The sequence below is a fragment of the Thamnophis elegans genome, chromosome 5, assembly GCF_009769535.1.
Source record: "Thamnophis elegans isolate rThaEle1 chromosome 5, rThaEle1.pri, whole genome shotgun sequence".
Lineage (NCBI taxonomy): Eukaryota > Metazoa > Chordata > Lepidosauria > Squamata > Colubridae > Thamnophis > Thamnophis elegans.
This window is the reverse complement of record NC_045545.1, coordinates 71637404-71654566: the sequence shown is the minus strand read 5'-3', so window position 1 is coordinate 71654566 and position 17163 is coordinate 71637404.

Below are 17163 nucleotides of genomic sequence, written 5' to 3'. Positions count from 1 at the left end.
CAGGTTCTTGAAAAGGTACCCTTACCAGATCTCTTCTAGAAGGCTTTATAAATAAATCAAAGCCTATTTTCCTGCAGGAACAAGTTGATTATCCCTTGAAAAATATCACAATCTTTTTTTATTTTGGAGGAGGGATAATATATGCCACCCATTTTCTTGCTTTGGTAAAGGCTATCAATTGATTAGAACAGTGATGGCGAACCTTTTAGACACCAAATGCCCAAACTGCAAGGCGCACGTGTGCATGTGCACACATGCGCAACAGAGACCCAAAGACCAGCTGGCCGGGGGGAGGTGGGGTATCCCAACACCAGCAGCTTTGCAAGAGGTGCCAACTTTTTCTTTCATGAGCTTCTGTTTTGCTGTTTGTAGGGAAACTTGTTTCCCTGCAAACGATGGTGAGAAATGCCATGGAGAAACGCGGTGGAGCTGAGCTGGGGCAATGGCGCCCACAGAGAGGGCTCTGTGTGCCACGTTACACCTGTCCTCCGCGAGCTGCACTGGCTACCAATTGGTCTCCGGATGCAATTCAAGGTGTTGGTTATTACCTTTAAAGTCCTACATGGCTTAGGGCCAGCGTACCTGCGAGACCTCCTACTGCCACATACCTCCCAACGGCCGGTAAGATCCCACAGATTGGGCCTCCTTCAGACGCCATCAGCCAGACAGTGTCAGCTGGCGGGCCCCCGGAGGAGAGCCTTCTCTGTGGCTGCTCCGATCCTTTGGAATCAGCTACCCCCAGAGATCTGGACCTTACCCACTCTCATGGCCTTCAGGAAAGCTGTTAAAACCTGGCTGTTCCGGCAGGCCTGGGGCTGGTGACCTCATTGCTAAGGTCCAGCCCCGATTAGAACGAATGCGTGTCCTGTGAATTTTAAACTATCCTTTTCTTATTTCCTTTTCTTTCTCTTCTTTCTTTTTGTAAGTCGCCCGGAGTCCTTCGGGATTGGGCGGCATATAAATTTTAATAATAAATAAATAAATAAGTGTGCCATCATGGGATTAGAAGATGCAGATAGTCCTTACAACAACAATTGAGCCCAAAATTTCTGTTGCTAAGAGAGAGTTGTTACGTGAATTTGACACCTTTTTACAATCTTTCAATCTTGCCACAATTGAAACTCTGCAATTGTTAAGTTAGTGACACGGTTGTTAAGTCAATATGGCTTCCCCTATTGACTTTGCTTGTCAGAAGATGATCACATAACCCCAGCATAATGCAACCATCATAAATACGAGCCAGTTACCAACCATCAGAATTTTGATCACAAGAGTTATATGAAAAATGATCATAAGTCACTTTTTTCAGTGCCATCACTAAATGAAAGGTTGTAAATTGAGGAATACATGTGTAGTCTTAGCTTGCTAGTTACAGCAATTTATATGTAAACATCAACAACTGATGTTTTTCACATTCTGTTGAACACTATCCTTCCCTAATAATTTAAAATTTTGGGAACCTGCTTTGACCTATTTGGGGACTGAATAATTGATAAGCATTTGTCAATGATACTAGCTTCTTCACTTGATAATCCTTTGTTTACAGAATGGCTTTAAGGATTGAAAGCCATAATACGTCCTCGACTTAAGACCTCAATTGGGCCCAACATTTCTGTTGCCAAGTTAAACATTTCTTAAGTGATTTATGCCCCATTTCTTTCTATAGTTGTTAAGTGAATCACTGGAGTTGTTAAGTTAGTAACAAGGTTGTTAAGTGAGTGGCTTTCCCATTGATTTTACAGGTCACAGGAAGATCACAAAAAGTGATCAAATGAGCCTGTGATACGGCTACAGTCATAAATATTCATCAGTTGTGAAGTATCCGAATTTTCATTATGTCACCATGGGGATGTTGCAATAGTCATAAATGTGACTTTGAACGGTCACTAAATGAACTGTTGTAAGTTGAGGACTACCTGTAGTAAAGAATGAAAAATAGAACTGATCACAGGTCTCATAAGAATTTATTAGAAAAGGGCAGAAATTTAAACCAATACAATAAAATTAACAAACAAGCTAAAATGTAACAACTAAAGTAAAAGCTAGAGAAATGAGAATAAATGGATTTATTATCCAATTAAATGTTCAAAAAGCCAATGATACAATAAGGTATAAAATGTGATTTATATATTAACCCCAGCCACTCTGGTTTGTAAATCATAGATTAAGGTGGTTAATTGGGAAAGTAATCAATTTTGACTTGTTTAGCAAATCATGGCTTACCACCATGTATGCTGTTGGTTATATCACATGACCATCTGGCCAAAATGTCCAGCTAATGAGCATATAAACATTTCCATCTACTTCCATTACATGATTGAAACAATTTTTTGGCTTATCATGGCATACATATGTAGAGCAACCATCATTTTAGTTTACAAACTAAAATTTGTAATCCAAGCTTCTTGCATTATGTCATAATGACGACTTGGCTCAAGGTAATGTGTAAATCCAGCAAGAGTGTGTATTTCAATATATATGCAACAAAATTTCATTTTAATGTATGCCGATTAGTGAACGTTCAGTAACAATAAAGTAATTCTAAGTCTAAGTCAAATAAATGATGTCTAAACAGAACAGGGCTTAGTTATTTAAATTTGGCAGAAATAAAACTGCACAAACTACTTTCTAATCCTAAACAATTAAGAAAAGTATAAACCAAGATCACATTCAAATGCATTTCCCCAGACTTTACAATACACAATTAAATTCCAGAATAGAGCCAGGAAGATTAAGAAGGATTGCAGAAATATTTTAAATATTTTAAAATCTATTGGACATCAGCCATTCAAATAAATTGCCTTAAAATCCCAATAATTTAAACGCAACAGATTTAAATTCTCTTCTTCTGAAAATCAGTGGATTTAAGTGATTAACTTCGGGCTGGGTATCACTCAGTACGTTTTTGCATGCAAATTATTATCCCTGGCTAAATAAATTATTATTTCCTAAATGTTTTATTGTTGTTGCTATTATTCATGTTCTTTGGGGAATGGTTGTGTACCAGATGTGGTTTCCAGAAATCTAGATGACTAATAGATGGCAGGTTTTCTGTATATCCTCCTGCCATCTAGTTGTCTTTTTTTTCCAGCCCAAAATGGGCATGAAATGAAACTGCAGTGTTTATACAATATTGTCTTCATTGGCATCTCCATACTATTCAAGGATAAAGTAAAAAAAAACTGGTTAGCACAACACACTAAACTACAAAAAAGCAGCCACATTTTAACATTTAACATGTTGTATAAATGCAGCTCCTGGATTAGTTTATGGTTCAATATAGTATGTTGTAGAAACCATGAAAACTGAGGGTTTTGTAATTTACAATTGAACTGTGTTGATGAAGTTGTCATTTCAACTTAATAGGAGAATTTTGATACTAATGTTGCTATATTCACTAGACTAAGAGCTGTGACAGTTATAGTTTAAGACAGAGGGCCTTAGCAGAATTTCTTTATGAAAAAAAAAGGATATTTATATTTAAGATATTTGAATTGTGAAAAGAGTAATAGCCTTCTTCCTTGCACAGTAATCTCAATCAACTTAAAATCATTCTAGAAGGCAGGATATACTGTGTTTCCCCAAAAATAAGACAGGATCTTATTTTCTTCTGACCCCCGAAATAAGCCCTTGGCCTTATTTTTGAGGAGGTCTTATTATTTTTGAAGTGCAGGAGGTGGGAAGTGTAGTCACCTCATGGTTGCTGCTGTGTTGCAATATTTTTGGGAAAGGCTTATTTTCGGGGGAGGGATTATTTTAGCACATGCGCTCAAAAGCCCGATTGGGCTTATTATCCGTGGAGGTCTTATTTTCGGGGAAACAGAGTACAAGAGTAGGCACAGTATATAATTGGAAAAATGCCACTATTTTTCCCCATACAAAGAGAAAGGTTAATTAATTCATTTTGCTCTTTAGATTGTTTAAATTCATTATAAAATAATACCATGCAATGTATAATGTGTGTAAGTATAACATACATTTGGCTTCGGTAAGCATTTAAAAGAAACATAATTTCTTTAGAAATTTCCTGTTTAGCTTGGTCGGATATTCTTTTTTATGTAATAGTGTGACAAAAAGGGACAGCTCTGAATTATGTCAAGTCGTGTATTATTTTGGGAATTGACATATATATATATCTGTTTCTAGGCCACATTAGGATATTGGAGGTTGCTTTTTTTGAAGAACAATGTCATACATCTTAAAAGAGTTTTAGAGGAGGTCAAGGGCTTGAGCACCATCAAATGTGGAATGTGGCAGGCGGTTTTCTTTCCTCATTATCAGTCACAAGGAAGAAGGAAAGCTCCCCTCTCAGTTTTCCTGATTATGCTGGTTATACAAATCTCTAGCCAAATATCCTACATATTCAATTAGTGTTATTTCTTATACAATAAAAGGATCCTATGTGTATTAATTGTACATGTGAAACATCAAATCTTGTCACCAGCATAAAAGAGCTGAAAATTAGGAGTTTTTTTTTACTTGGGGCTGAGTGATAAAAGAAAATGGTCTCTCAATGCACTCACTACTTTAGTTCAACAATGTACTCTTGAGACACTCTGAATTAAAGATTATAACTATTCATATTTTTTTAACGGATAAAAGGCTGGGGTGTGAAAATGATTGAAGCTGTGCGAAATGATTCTGATCTGTATTTAGCAATGGTTTTTCTCAAAAATCTTCAAAAATTCAAAGTTTGAGGTCTGTTTTTTCTTACAGTGCAGCAATATACATTTTCTGATATTTTCCAGATGCTTTCTTACTTCTGTTTTTAAATGCAAAAAAGGACATTTCTAGACTTAACCTTCAGAAAAGATCACAGTATTGTCATCATGGCATCGTCATGTGATGTATTGGGACTTTTCCCACCCTTCGCTAAACTGGGCATGGGCATGGCCGGCATGTCACACATCCAGCCCACAGGCCGGCAGTTTGACAGCCCTGTTTTAAAGAGTCGTGGAAGGTTTATCTGTGTTCTCAGGGTCCCCTGAGTAGTGCTCCCGGCTCCTGTAGGCTGCATTTCCCCCCCTCTGGAAATCCATTCCTATTCCCACACCATTCAAAGGGTGTCCATCCCTTTGGGACAACTATGACCTGGATGACTGAGAACAGACTTTTAGCTATACAATTTGGGATGAACACCCTTTGAATGGTGTGGGAGTAGGAATGGATTTCCAGAGGGAAAAAACTGCAGACTACGGGAACCAGCAGCACTACTCAGGTGACCCTGAGGATACAGATAAACCTCCAAGTGCTTCAATGACCCTCTAAAAGGATGCAAAATACCAGCTGTCTGCAAGGAATATAAATCCTTCCATTCCGCACTATCCTGTCAGAGCTGAAGAAGCTTCTTGGATAAGAAGTGAAATGTCTTCAAAGAAAAAAAAACAAGGAAGTCCAGTTGCCTCCTAAAAAAAGCACCTTTGTAACTTTATCTTTTATCAGCAATGGTGCCTTATTGAAATCTTGGATATAATGACCATGTAATGGTTGGGAGCATAGCAGTGAGTTGTTGATTACCACTAATAATGGAAAGTTGACACTTTGGCAGCCAGGGAGCTTTCTATTCTAAGTGCTAATTATTTTTAGTAGCTTTTCAAACTGTTCCATTGTAATTTTCCAGCTTTTACATTTCCTTCATTTAATAGCTGGGCAGGATTTGTCAGCTTTCATCTGTAGTTCATTCCATACTTAAGGGTATAATTCCATAATGGCTCCCCATGATTCCCCATAAGGTTTATTCCTGCTTCAAGCCAGTAATCAATATACAGAATTGAAATAGACCTGACAGTTATGTTTGCTAGCAGTTCAGATTCCCCAGTGGCTTCAGATTTTTAAAAAAGAAAAGTTTAGAGCCAAGTGTTGAGACTTGCTTGTTTACAAAGCACAGTCACACAATAGATGCAGACAAAATCTTTCTGTCAATATTTATACTGCATTTTTACATCTTTTCCCTGACTAGCAGAGCTGTCTAGAAGCTGTGAATTTATAGTTGCTCATAAAAACGAATGAATCTCTACATGAATCTCCCATACATCTTGCACAAATCTATCTTTGGATAAGGTTTTTTTTGTTTTTGTTTGGATTGGTTGCATGCAGTCTATGCTTTTTTTAAGCCACATGCAGACTCTCTTTATATACAATTTCCTGAAAAATACATAGTATTCCTAATGACAATCTGACGTAAAGATCTGTACCAATTAGATTTACATAACAAAGAACCACTCTGTTTCATTTAATCATGGTTTATTGATGAGCTGTGAACTCATTTGGCTGGATTCACATGTTATACTAAAATATAAATAAACCACATTAGGATGGGGTGTGAACCTAGCAGCTGCATCTGATTCTACTACAGTAGGCTGATTCTAAACTATTCCACAGCTTACAGCTTAATTCATTAATATTATCTAGTGTATAAGATATCATCCAATGTCTCCAATGGATTTCTTCAAACTTATAGTAGTTGGAAAATTACCTTTCATAAACAAGGAATGCTTAAATTATACATTAGGATGCAGTGCTTCAAAGCATTATATACTTTGCTATGATATCACACATTATATAGCTCAGATATCAGATCCTAGCTATTTTTATCCTGTTTCAAGAATATGTCATGCAACAACTGTGATTTGAGGATATATTTTTATAAGGAGTCACTCATGGATGATAGCGCGGTAAGATGTAAAGGTAAGAAAATTATAACAGTGGTAGCGAACAGTTTCATGATTAATACCTACTACTGCTAAACAAACAACTTGTTTAGTTTCCTTTGTGAAACATTTTACTGCCGGTACATAATATACTATTTGAAATTTACATCTAAGTCACCTGGAATTATAGAAAAAATAAAAAGCTAACTATGAGCTTGAAATAAGCAAATGTTGGTTAAAATATGCAAATCTAGGCTATTATAACAGACTATATTACACAGGTGAGTTTCCATGGAAAGTAAAGATACCTGTATTATTTGAAAATTCCACTGTCACAATATTAAGAGAGGTTTCAAAAATTAGCTTTTTGTGTGTGTTTTTTTGCGGGGGGGGGGGCAGTATCTTGGCTTAATATAGATTTTGGCTTTTTTTTTTGTCCTACCCAACAGAACTGCCTTTGTTTTTTTCTATATCAAAAAGAATTCCAGGAAAACAAGGTAAAAAGTTTTTAAGATTTTTTTAAAATTATCTTTTGAAAGTTGTTAAAACACAATAGCTTGATTCATACACGAGATCAAAATTTTGTCTGATTTTAGCTTAGTATAGGGACAGATGATGTTGCCTATTCTGTAGTCCCAGTGGAGCAGTGTGGAGCCTACTGCTACTCATGGACCTCAAGTCAGCCGAGAGCTTTCTATTATATCATATTTTATCATATCATAAAAGTGCTGCATGGTTTATGGCAGGGGTCAGCAACCCGCGGCTCTGGAACCACATGTGGCTCTTTCATCCCTCTGCTACGACTCCCTGTCACCGGTCGGTACCACACTTTATAGGGATTTCGGTTAGGGCAAGTAGAGGAAAAAGGATACCACGCTAGGTGGGGGAACTGGACTTCCAGTTGGCTCCAGAACTGAATCGAGGGCTTCCGTTTAGGACCTTTGTTGCTTTTTGAGTGTTTAAGGTTGCTGACCCCTGGTTTTTGGCTTACCCTGATGACCTTGTGGTATGATGCCACAAGAGGCTTCTTCAGCAAGATCACAAAAAAGCTGTGCAGAGTCATGTAGTCAGTGTAAACCAAGTGACACAATTAAGATTATTTCTCCCATTACCAGACATACTTTGAAGAAGGTATTTGCAATGAGGAAACCTCATAGAACTATGCAACAGAGCTGACTTTCTGCTTGCTTTGCAACATTTGCCAAAATCAAGCAAGGGGGAGACAGTACCCTATGAAAATGACATGTAAGGGAAATGCTCACAGGAGGAAAAATATGAGATATGGAACCTAATACCATCATCCCCAAATTCGTATAGATTTCAAACCATGTACTTTGCGGTACAGGTAGTCCTCAAGTTATGACCACAATGAGCCCAAAATGTATGTTGCTAAGTGAAACATTTGTTAAGTGAGTTTGCCCCATTTTACGACTTTTCTTTTCTTCTTGTTAAGTGAATTATTGCACTTACAGTATTAAGTTAATAACCTGGTTGTTAAGTGAATCTGGCTTCCCCATTGACTTTGCTTGTCAGAAGGTTGCAAAAGGGGATCACATGACCCCAGGACACTACAACAGCCATAAATATGAACTAGTTACCAAGCAACTGAATTTTGATCATGTGACCATTGGGATGCTGCAACAGTCGTAAGTGTGAAAAATGATCATAAGTCTTTTTTCAGTGCCATTGTAACTTTGAACGGTTACTAAATGAACTGTTGTAAGTTGAATATCTGTAGTTATTCATAGTTATTGGCTGGATCAGAAACTCCATAGATAAGGAGGGGCGCTAATAATATGTATTGTCAACCAAAAATATTGAATCCTAATTAACTGGTTGGTTGAAACATGTTTCAAAGCAATAAGTACACCTATTAGGAGAGGCATTTGTGCTGACAGAATGAAAAAAAATTCTTCTCTTCTTGGCACTTGCTGTGTGTAGAATTGGCACATTCTTCTCTTACATATTTTTAAAACGTCTGTTCCTTGGCAAGATAATATTTTACTGTTTTTTTGTGATTTTAATAGATGCAATGCTGTGCATCTTTAATACTGTGTAAATCTGTACATATCTGCTTAAAGATAAGACTGGTTGAATTCAGTGGTGCTTAAAACATGTGTAGGGTTATAGGATTAGTATTTTGAAATTGATCAATTATTGATTAAAACTTTGCAGGCCTGTTCACCATTTATCTCAACATTTACTGTACTGTTCAGAGTATAAGACACCCTCCACCCCCCTAAAAGTGGTTGAAAATCTCGGTGCGTCTTATACAGCGAATGTTGCGGCAGGGGAGGATGTAAAGGGGGTTGGTGCTGCACCAATCAGCTGTTCAAACAGCGAATGGGCTGGCAGCGAATGGGCCGCAGGAAATGGGTGGCGGCGAATGGCAGCAAACAAGCTGTGGCAAATAGGCCGCAATTAATGGGAGGCAGAGAATAGGCAGTAGTCGTCTGGGAGGCCAGATGACTACTGAATGGATGCTGGAAGGCAGAGGCAGAATTTTTTTTCTTATAGTCCGGAGCATCTAATATTCTGAAAAAAACGCTAAGTCTTATACTAGATGTCTGAATAAATAGGATTTAGCTCCTCTGATATCCTAAAAGAATTAGTTATAAATAAATCTTAATAAATAACCATGCCCTTAGGCTCTTGCATGTCGTGCGATTTTTGGCACCTTTTGCTGTGAAGGCAAGTTATGCTTTGCTGTAGAACACATTAAACATAAATGATAAATTGGTTTCTCTGACTCCAGGATGATCTATAAAATAATCTTTACATTTTTTTTACCATATGTCTAAACTGCCATAAATCTCGGCATCAATAAGGAAAAAAATCAGAATACTATAAATAGATAAATCAGAATCAAAACCCAAAGCATATCCACAAAAGCAAAAATAAATGGTAATGGTAATGGTAATGGTAAATTTATTTATAGGCCGCCCTTTTCCCTGAGGGGACTCAGGGCGGCTTACAACAGATAGGGCGGGAAGACACACAATGACATATATAAATAACATATAATTAAAATAAAAGCAACATTCATTCATCATTCGGGTGGGGGACAGACTATAATCTTTAACCCCAGGCCTGACGGGATAGCCAGATCTTAAGGGCTGTGCGGAAGGTCTGGAGGGTGGTGAGGGTACAAATCTCCACGGGGAGATCGTTCCAAATGAAACCCAGTATCAGTTTCCAGAGTTACTCAGATAGACCTGAATATCTATTCAAATCAAATACTCTTTTCAGACTTATTATAACACATCAAACAACTACCGTATTTCTCAGAATATAAAACGCACCTTTTTTCCTCACAAATGAGGCTGAAAATCTGGGTGCGTCTTATACACCAAATACAGCATTTTTTACCTCCTGAAGCCCTGCCCCCTTCACCAAAATGGCCGTGCATACCCTTATGGAGGCTTTCAGAAAGCTCCTGGGGGCTGGGGAGGGCAGAAATGAGCAAAAAACGGGCTGTTTTTTGCCCCCCACAACCCCCAGTAGCACTCTATAAGCCTCCATAAGACTATGCGTGCAATTTTTTTTGACAAAAAATGGGCTCGTTTTTGTAAAAAATGGGCCACTTTTTCTCATTTTTGGGCTCCCCACTCCCCCAGGAGCACTTTGCAAGCCCCCCCCCAAAAGGCTATTCATGCCTTTAAAAAAACTTAAATTAAAAAATTTAATTTATAGTTTGATTTGAGATTTATTATTTTAAAAAACTGAAAAATTTCAGTTCAATGGGAACATTCACTTGCAAAATGTGAATACAAATTGCACTTCTAATTTATATTGTATCATGCCCTTTATAAGAAAATATTTATTTAACTCTGCTGCTTTTGATTTTCACCATGCCTCTTGGCAAACATTAATGTTTCTTATCTGGGAGGAGCTGAATTCAACCATTTTCTTGTTATTTCCTCATTTCTTTCTGGAAGACTTAATTGATTATTTTAACTAGTTACTGTTAGAATACTGGGAATGATATTTGAGAACTATTAAAAACCTTGCCAAGGTACAGGGCAAGATAAAAATGATCAAAACTAATTATTCCTGGCTTATTTTTACGTTATAAAATAAAGATACAATCCGGTTCCATTAGACACTGAGATTTTTGTTGCAGGATTCCAGGGGAGATTAGGAGGGCAATACGATTCTATGGAAGATACCTACCACATGCCAAAAATTGCTGGGGGTAGTTTTTCCACCCTTTTGGAACTGTCAAAGCTCTTGTAATATACCTTAATCCATATTCGACTGTTGCCACTATGTTTACAATTGTAGAATTATAACTGCATTTTATAAGAATAAACGTGATTCTCTAATTATAAAAACTCTCTCTAATGCATATGTACTGTCCAGCCTGTGATTTATTCTCTAAATTCTTCCTGTTTAGGCCACCTCCAGAATGTATGTAACAAAAAAAAAATCATTATTTTTAAGTTAACTACTTTAATGGCTAAATTTGGAGTACAAAAAACATGTGAAGTCAGTTGCATTTTTCAAATTGACATTTCTCACCTTTCTTCAATATGTCTACGCAAATATTAAGGAAGGTTAGGATATTTTTAAATCTGGTTTCTAGGTGGCACCAGTGTGACAAGACTGAATATGCAAGCAAAATCTACAGAAACACCTAATACAAAATGTAAGAATTTACATTCTACATCATTATGAATCTTCCACAACTATGTGGACGTGCCGAACCCTAATAGACCCAGAATTATGGAATGCCTAATTTGGAAAGGAGTGAAAATACAAATGGTGTATTGTCAGAGACAGGTACAACAGAAATACAACTGCCACAGGGCATTTTATTAATCGAAGCATTACCAACTCGGGAACTTAGTCTAATGGTTAAGACACCAGGCTAGAAACCAGGATACTGTAAGTTCTAGTCTTGCCTTAGGCATGAAAATCTGTTGTATGACTTTGGACTAATCACATTCAATCCAATTTACCTCAAGGGCAGTTGTTGTTGTGGGGAAAATAGGAATAAAGGGTGTATTAGGTATGTTTATAAAATTAATAAAAGCAGGGTAAAAATAAATCAAAACATACATAAAACTAAAAAAGCCATTCTCCTTCTTCCGAGCACTGAATTCATTTTTAGATACCAGTATTCAAAATTAACATTGAAAGTTCAAATTATATTATATATTCCAATAGGAAATAGATCTCTTGAAAACAAATCTGACAGCTGCCTTCAAGCCCAGCTTCAACAGTTTCAGGTGTACCGTACAATTGTCCCAAGATGATCTAATACAGAATGGAGCAAAATATTTTAACATTCAAAATATTTAAGAGTTATGGGAGAGGAACAGGTTTTAATAGAGAAGACTGAGACTGATCTGAAAGTTGATTTAAAAATGTCAAGCTATAAGAATAATGCTACACTGGGCCTACAAAAGAAACAAGCTGATATCTTTATAATTAAATGGGATATACAAACAACTAACAAGAGAGTGTTGTGCCTGTGGGGGCCGGGTGGGGTTGGGAAAAAATACAGGGGTATCCAGTGGGTGGGAGGCTAGTCCTGCAGGATTGTGTGGGCCAGGCCAAAGTGACTTGGACCAGCCCCTTACAGTTTACAGGATGGCTGCGCGGGCCGAATCCGACCACATCACGGGCAGGATCCGGCCTGCGGGCCTTGAGTTTGATACCCCAGCATTAGACCAAACTGTCTCTCATATTGTTATCACCGAACTTAATCCTTTACATGGACTTTTGCTGCTCAGGTTTGAAATGATGAGATTTTTAAGGATTGGTATAAGGAAATGTTGTTGATCCATTGAGTAAGTAGATAGACAGTAAATAGAAATTAGGGGAGGGGGGCACTCCAAAAGACAACCAGGGAATTAAAATTGCCCACAAAAGAAGAGAGAAAAAGCAAAACTTTTGAGCCTCCCTGAGTCAAATTGTATTATGAGTGTATTATCAAAGATATAACTGTATTATCAAAAATATAAACTGAATGCTATTTAGAGAAAAAACTAGTAAATACAGCAAATAAAGTAATGTTAGGATCAGAACAAATTCTAAACTAAACCATATAAGAATTTGACTATTAAGAAACTGAAATAGCTTCAATATTTTATATAAGCAAAACCTTATAGCTGTTTTTAATAGATAGCATTCTTCTTTTACCTAGAGAGAACTATAACAATTGAATGCCAGAAATCATAATTTGGGTTGTATCCCTATTGCTTTCCTAATGATGCTAAATTTACAGTTTTTCATCAACATTTAACTATGAATCTTATTTGAAAAAGTGGTGATTAGGTTTCCAGTAGATTAGAAGAAATCCAACATGGCAAATTTTTTTTAAAAAAAAATGTATTTTGAATTTGAATTTAATAACATTTATATGCCGCCCAATCCCGTAGGACTCCGGGCGGCTTACAATACAGAATAAAATCAAAACAAAAATATAAGGAAAAGATAGATTTAAAAACAACACACCATGCACTCAGTTCTAGATGGGGCTGGACCATATTTTGGGGTCAACAGCCCCAGGCCTGCTGGAACAGCCAGGTTTTAGTGGCTTTTCGGAAGGCCGAGAGAGTGGGAAGGGTCCGGATCTCTGCGGGGAGATCATTCCACAGGGCCGGAGCAGCTACAGAGAAAGCCCTCCCCCGAGTGGTCGTCAACCGGCATTGCCCGGTCGACGGCACCCGGAGGAGGCCCAGCCTGTGAGATCTTATGGGTCGTTGGGAGGTATGTGGCAGGAGGCGGTCCCGCAGATATCCAGGTCCCAAGCCATGTAGGGCTTTAAAGGTCATGACCAGCACCTTGAAGCACTTCCGGAGACCGATGGGAAGCCAGTGCAGCTCGCGGAGGATAGGTGTAACCTGGGTGTATCTAGGTACACCCGATATCACTCACGCGGCCGCATTCTGGACCAACTGTAGTCTCCGAACACTCTTCAAGGGCAGCCCCATGTAAAGCACATTGCAGTAATCAAGCCTAGAGGTGACGAGAGCATGAGTGACCATTTGAAGTGCCTCCCAGTCCAGGTAGGGCCGCAACTGGTGTACCAGGCGAACCTGGGCAAAAGCCCCCCTGGTCACAGCCAACAAGTGATGTTCTAATGTCAGCTGTGAATCCAGGAGGACACCCAAGTTGTGGGCCCTCTCTGAGGGGTGTAGAGTTTTACCCCCCAGGCTGAGAGATGGAATATCTGGACCGACCTTGGGGGGCAAAATCAATAGCCACTTGGTCTTGTCTGGATTGAGTGCCAGCTTGTTTACTCCCATCCAGACCCTGACAGCCTCCAGGCACTGGCACATCACTTCTACCGCTTCGCTGAGTTGGCACAGGGCGGACAGATACAACTGTGTATCGGCCATGTATTGGTGGTATTTGATCCCGTGCCAGCGAATGATCTCACCCAGCGGCTTCATGTAGATGTTAAATAGGAAAGGGGACAGGACCGAGCCCTGAGGCACCCCATACTTTAGGGGCCTAGGGATCGACCTCTGTCCTCCAACCAACACCAACTGCAACCTACCCGAGAGGTAAGAGGAGAACCACCGTAGAATGGTGCCTCCCACTCCCACCTCCCCCAGTCATCGCAGAAGGATACCATGGTCGATGGTATCGAAGGCTGCTGAGAGGTCAAGAAGCACCAGGATAGAGGAATGTCCTCTATCCCTGGCCCGCCAGAGATCATCGGTCAGCGTGACCAAAGCAGTTTCGGTGGAGTAACCAGGCCTGAAACCCAACTGAAAGGGATCTAGATAATCTGCTTCATCCAAAGTCTGTCGGAGCTGAAAGGCCACCACCTTCTCAACAACCTTCCCTACAAAAGGGAGGTTGGAGACTGGACAGTAATTTTTAAGGATAGCTGGATCCAGAGAAGGCTTCTTAAGGAGGGGTCTTACCACCACATCCTTTAAAGGCAGCGGGAAAGATCCCTCCTGTAGAGAGATATTAACAATCCTCTGGAGCCAGCCTCGTGTTACCTCCCTGCTGGTCGAAACCAGCCAGGAGGGGCACGGATCCAGTAGGCAGGTGGAGGCACTCACAGCTCCCATGGCCTTGTCCACTTCCTTAGGAGTGACAGGCTGGAACTCGCTCCAAGAAATCCGATCAAGGCCCACTGTCGGCATCTCTGCAGGTACTGTCCAAGTGGAGTCCAGGTCCATCCGAATCTGAGCGACTTTGTCCGACAGAAACTGAACAAATTCCTCAGCTCTTCCCTGCAAGGGTTCCACCGCATCCCTCCCTTTCAGGAGGGAGAGGGTTATCCTAAAGAGGACGGCCGGGAGAGATTCTGTGGACGCAATAAGAGCGGAAAAATGAGTACATTTTGCCGCCCGTATCACCACTAAATAAGTCCTAATAAAGGCTCTTACTTGTGTTCGGTCAGATTCTGAGTTACTGGCCCTCCAGCGTCGCTCTAGGCGTCTCTTTTGGCGCTTCATCTCCCGGAGTTCCTCGGTAAACCAAGGGGCCCTCCTGGATCCACTGCCGTGGAGAGGCCACAAAGGCGCAATCCGATCAAGAGCCCCAGCCGCCGCTCTATTCCAAGCAGCGACCAAAGACTCTGTTGGATTGTGGGCAAGGGAGTCAGGTATCTCCCCAAGCGCCGTCTGAAATCCCACAGGGTCCATCAGGTGCCTGGGGCGGAACCATTTAATTGGTTCCACCTCCCTGCAGTGGGGGAGTAGTTTCCGAAAATCGAGCCTCAGAAGGAAGTGATCTGACCATGACAAGGGCGTGGTCTCTATGCCTTTCAGTTCCAGATCACGTTTCCACTGCCCCGAGAGAAACACAAGGTCGAGTGTGTGTCCCGCTGTATGAGTTGGACCCTGAATTACCTGGGTCAAGTCCATAGCTGTCATGGAAGCCATGAACTCCTGCGCCCCATCAAAGCGTTCGCCGAGAGATGGCAGGTTGAAGTCCCCCAGTACTATCAGTCTGGGGAACTCAACTGCCAGTCCGGCTACTGACTCCAGGAGCGCAGGCAGGGCTGTTGTAACGCAGCTGGGAGGTAGGTATGTTAGGAACAAGCCCACTTGACCCCCTAGGTCCAGCTTCACCAGAAGGGACTCACACCCGACAGTCTCCGGAGCTGGGATCCCACGAGGTACTAATGACTTCCGGATGACAACTTCCACTCCCCCACCCCTTCCCTGGTGTCGTGGTTGCTGGAGCACCTGAAACCCTTCTGGGCACATTTCTGAGAGGGGGACTCCTCCCTCATGGCCCAGCCAGGTTTCAGTAATACATGCCAGATCTGCCCCCTCGTCTAATATTAAGTCCCGGACTAGGGGAGCTTTATGAATCACAGACCTGGCATTTAGCAGCAGCAACCTGAGACCAGGGCCCTGATATCTCTTGCCACCTGGTCCTTGAATTGAGTTATCAGGGCCAGAACGAGGGATCGCTGTGACATAGCGAGCCCTCCTTCCCCGGTAATGGCCAGCCCTGAAACTTCCGTCGTACCTGCCTCTCCCAAACATAACCGGGATGCTCTGGCCCATCCCCATTTCCGTAGACCCCTCCTCCCCTCCCACAGCCCCCGCTCTCCTTGGCAGGTCATTCACCCCATGCACTCCGGGATGAGAGGCGGGTCCGGGCCCCCATCCACTTCTGCTTCTGCACTCAGTGGAGGGGGCTCCAGGCCGCACTCTCAGTCCCCTCATATATACCAAACAGCCATTCCTAACATGCATGCCCCACTATGACAATAAAAAACATAAATACAGTAAAACAGAGCATAAAGTTAAAAATTAGTTTAAAAAGTGGGATCATTCGCTAACATACATACAGCAAGCATTCCACATACAAGAACAGTTCGCGCAGGTCTTAAAAGTTGTGCAAATGACTTTTAGAGTTCGGGATGGCTGGAAACCAGCAGTAGTCCTCAGGTGGCATACAGGAGGATGTCTTGTCTTCCCCCTCTCCTGTAGGCCTGGAAAGGTCCAAAAGTCCAGGGTGGCTGAGGGGTGACAGAGGGCCTCCCTCCTCGCTGTGAATACCCCCACTCGTCCAAAGTCCAGGCTCCGTAATGAGATGAATTAAATGGGCGCTGTCCGAGATGGCATTCCACGGGCAGTGGCGGGTGGCGATGATTGAAGCAACTGGGGCTGAAGTGGCACGTCCAGGGGCCCTGTGATTGCAGTTGGAGGAGGCTAGATATTCAGAGGTCGAGATAAAGGAGAGCCAGATGTCAGGCAGGCAGAGCAGGGGGGGGGGCTCCACCACAGTGATGGTAGGCTGAGGGAGAAACTCACCAAGAAGAAGAGTCCAATCACGCAAAAAACGGAGGAAAGAGGGAATGCTTATGAGGAGGACGCCCAGCCTCGGCAGACGCACAGATCGTTCACCCCCTCTCCGGGGTGATGGTAGCCGAAAAAAGTCCCCAGAGGCTCACCAGGTCAGGCGAGCAGAGTCAGAAGTCATTGAAGCTGCCAGGAGTCGATGAAAAACGCCGCCATCGCCAGCGCGCCGCCGCCATCCTCACCATCAAGCAGGGCAAGGTAGTTCAAAAGCCGCTGAGCGTTGC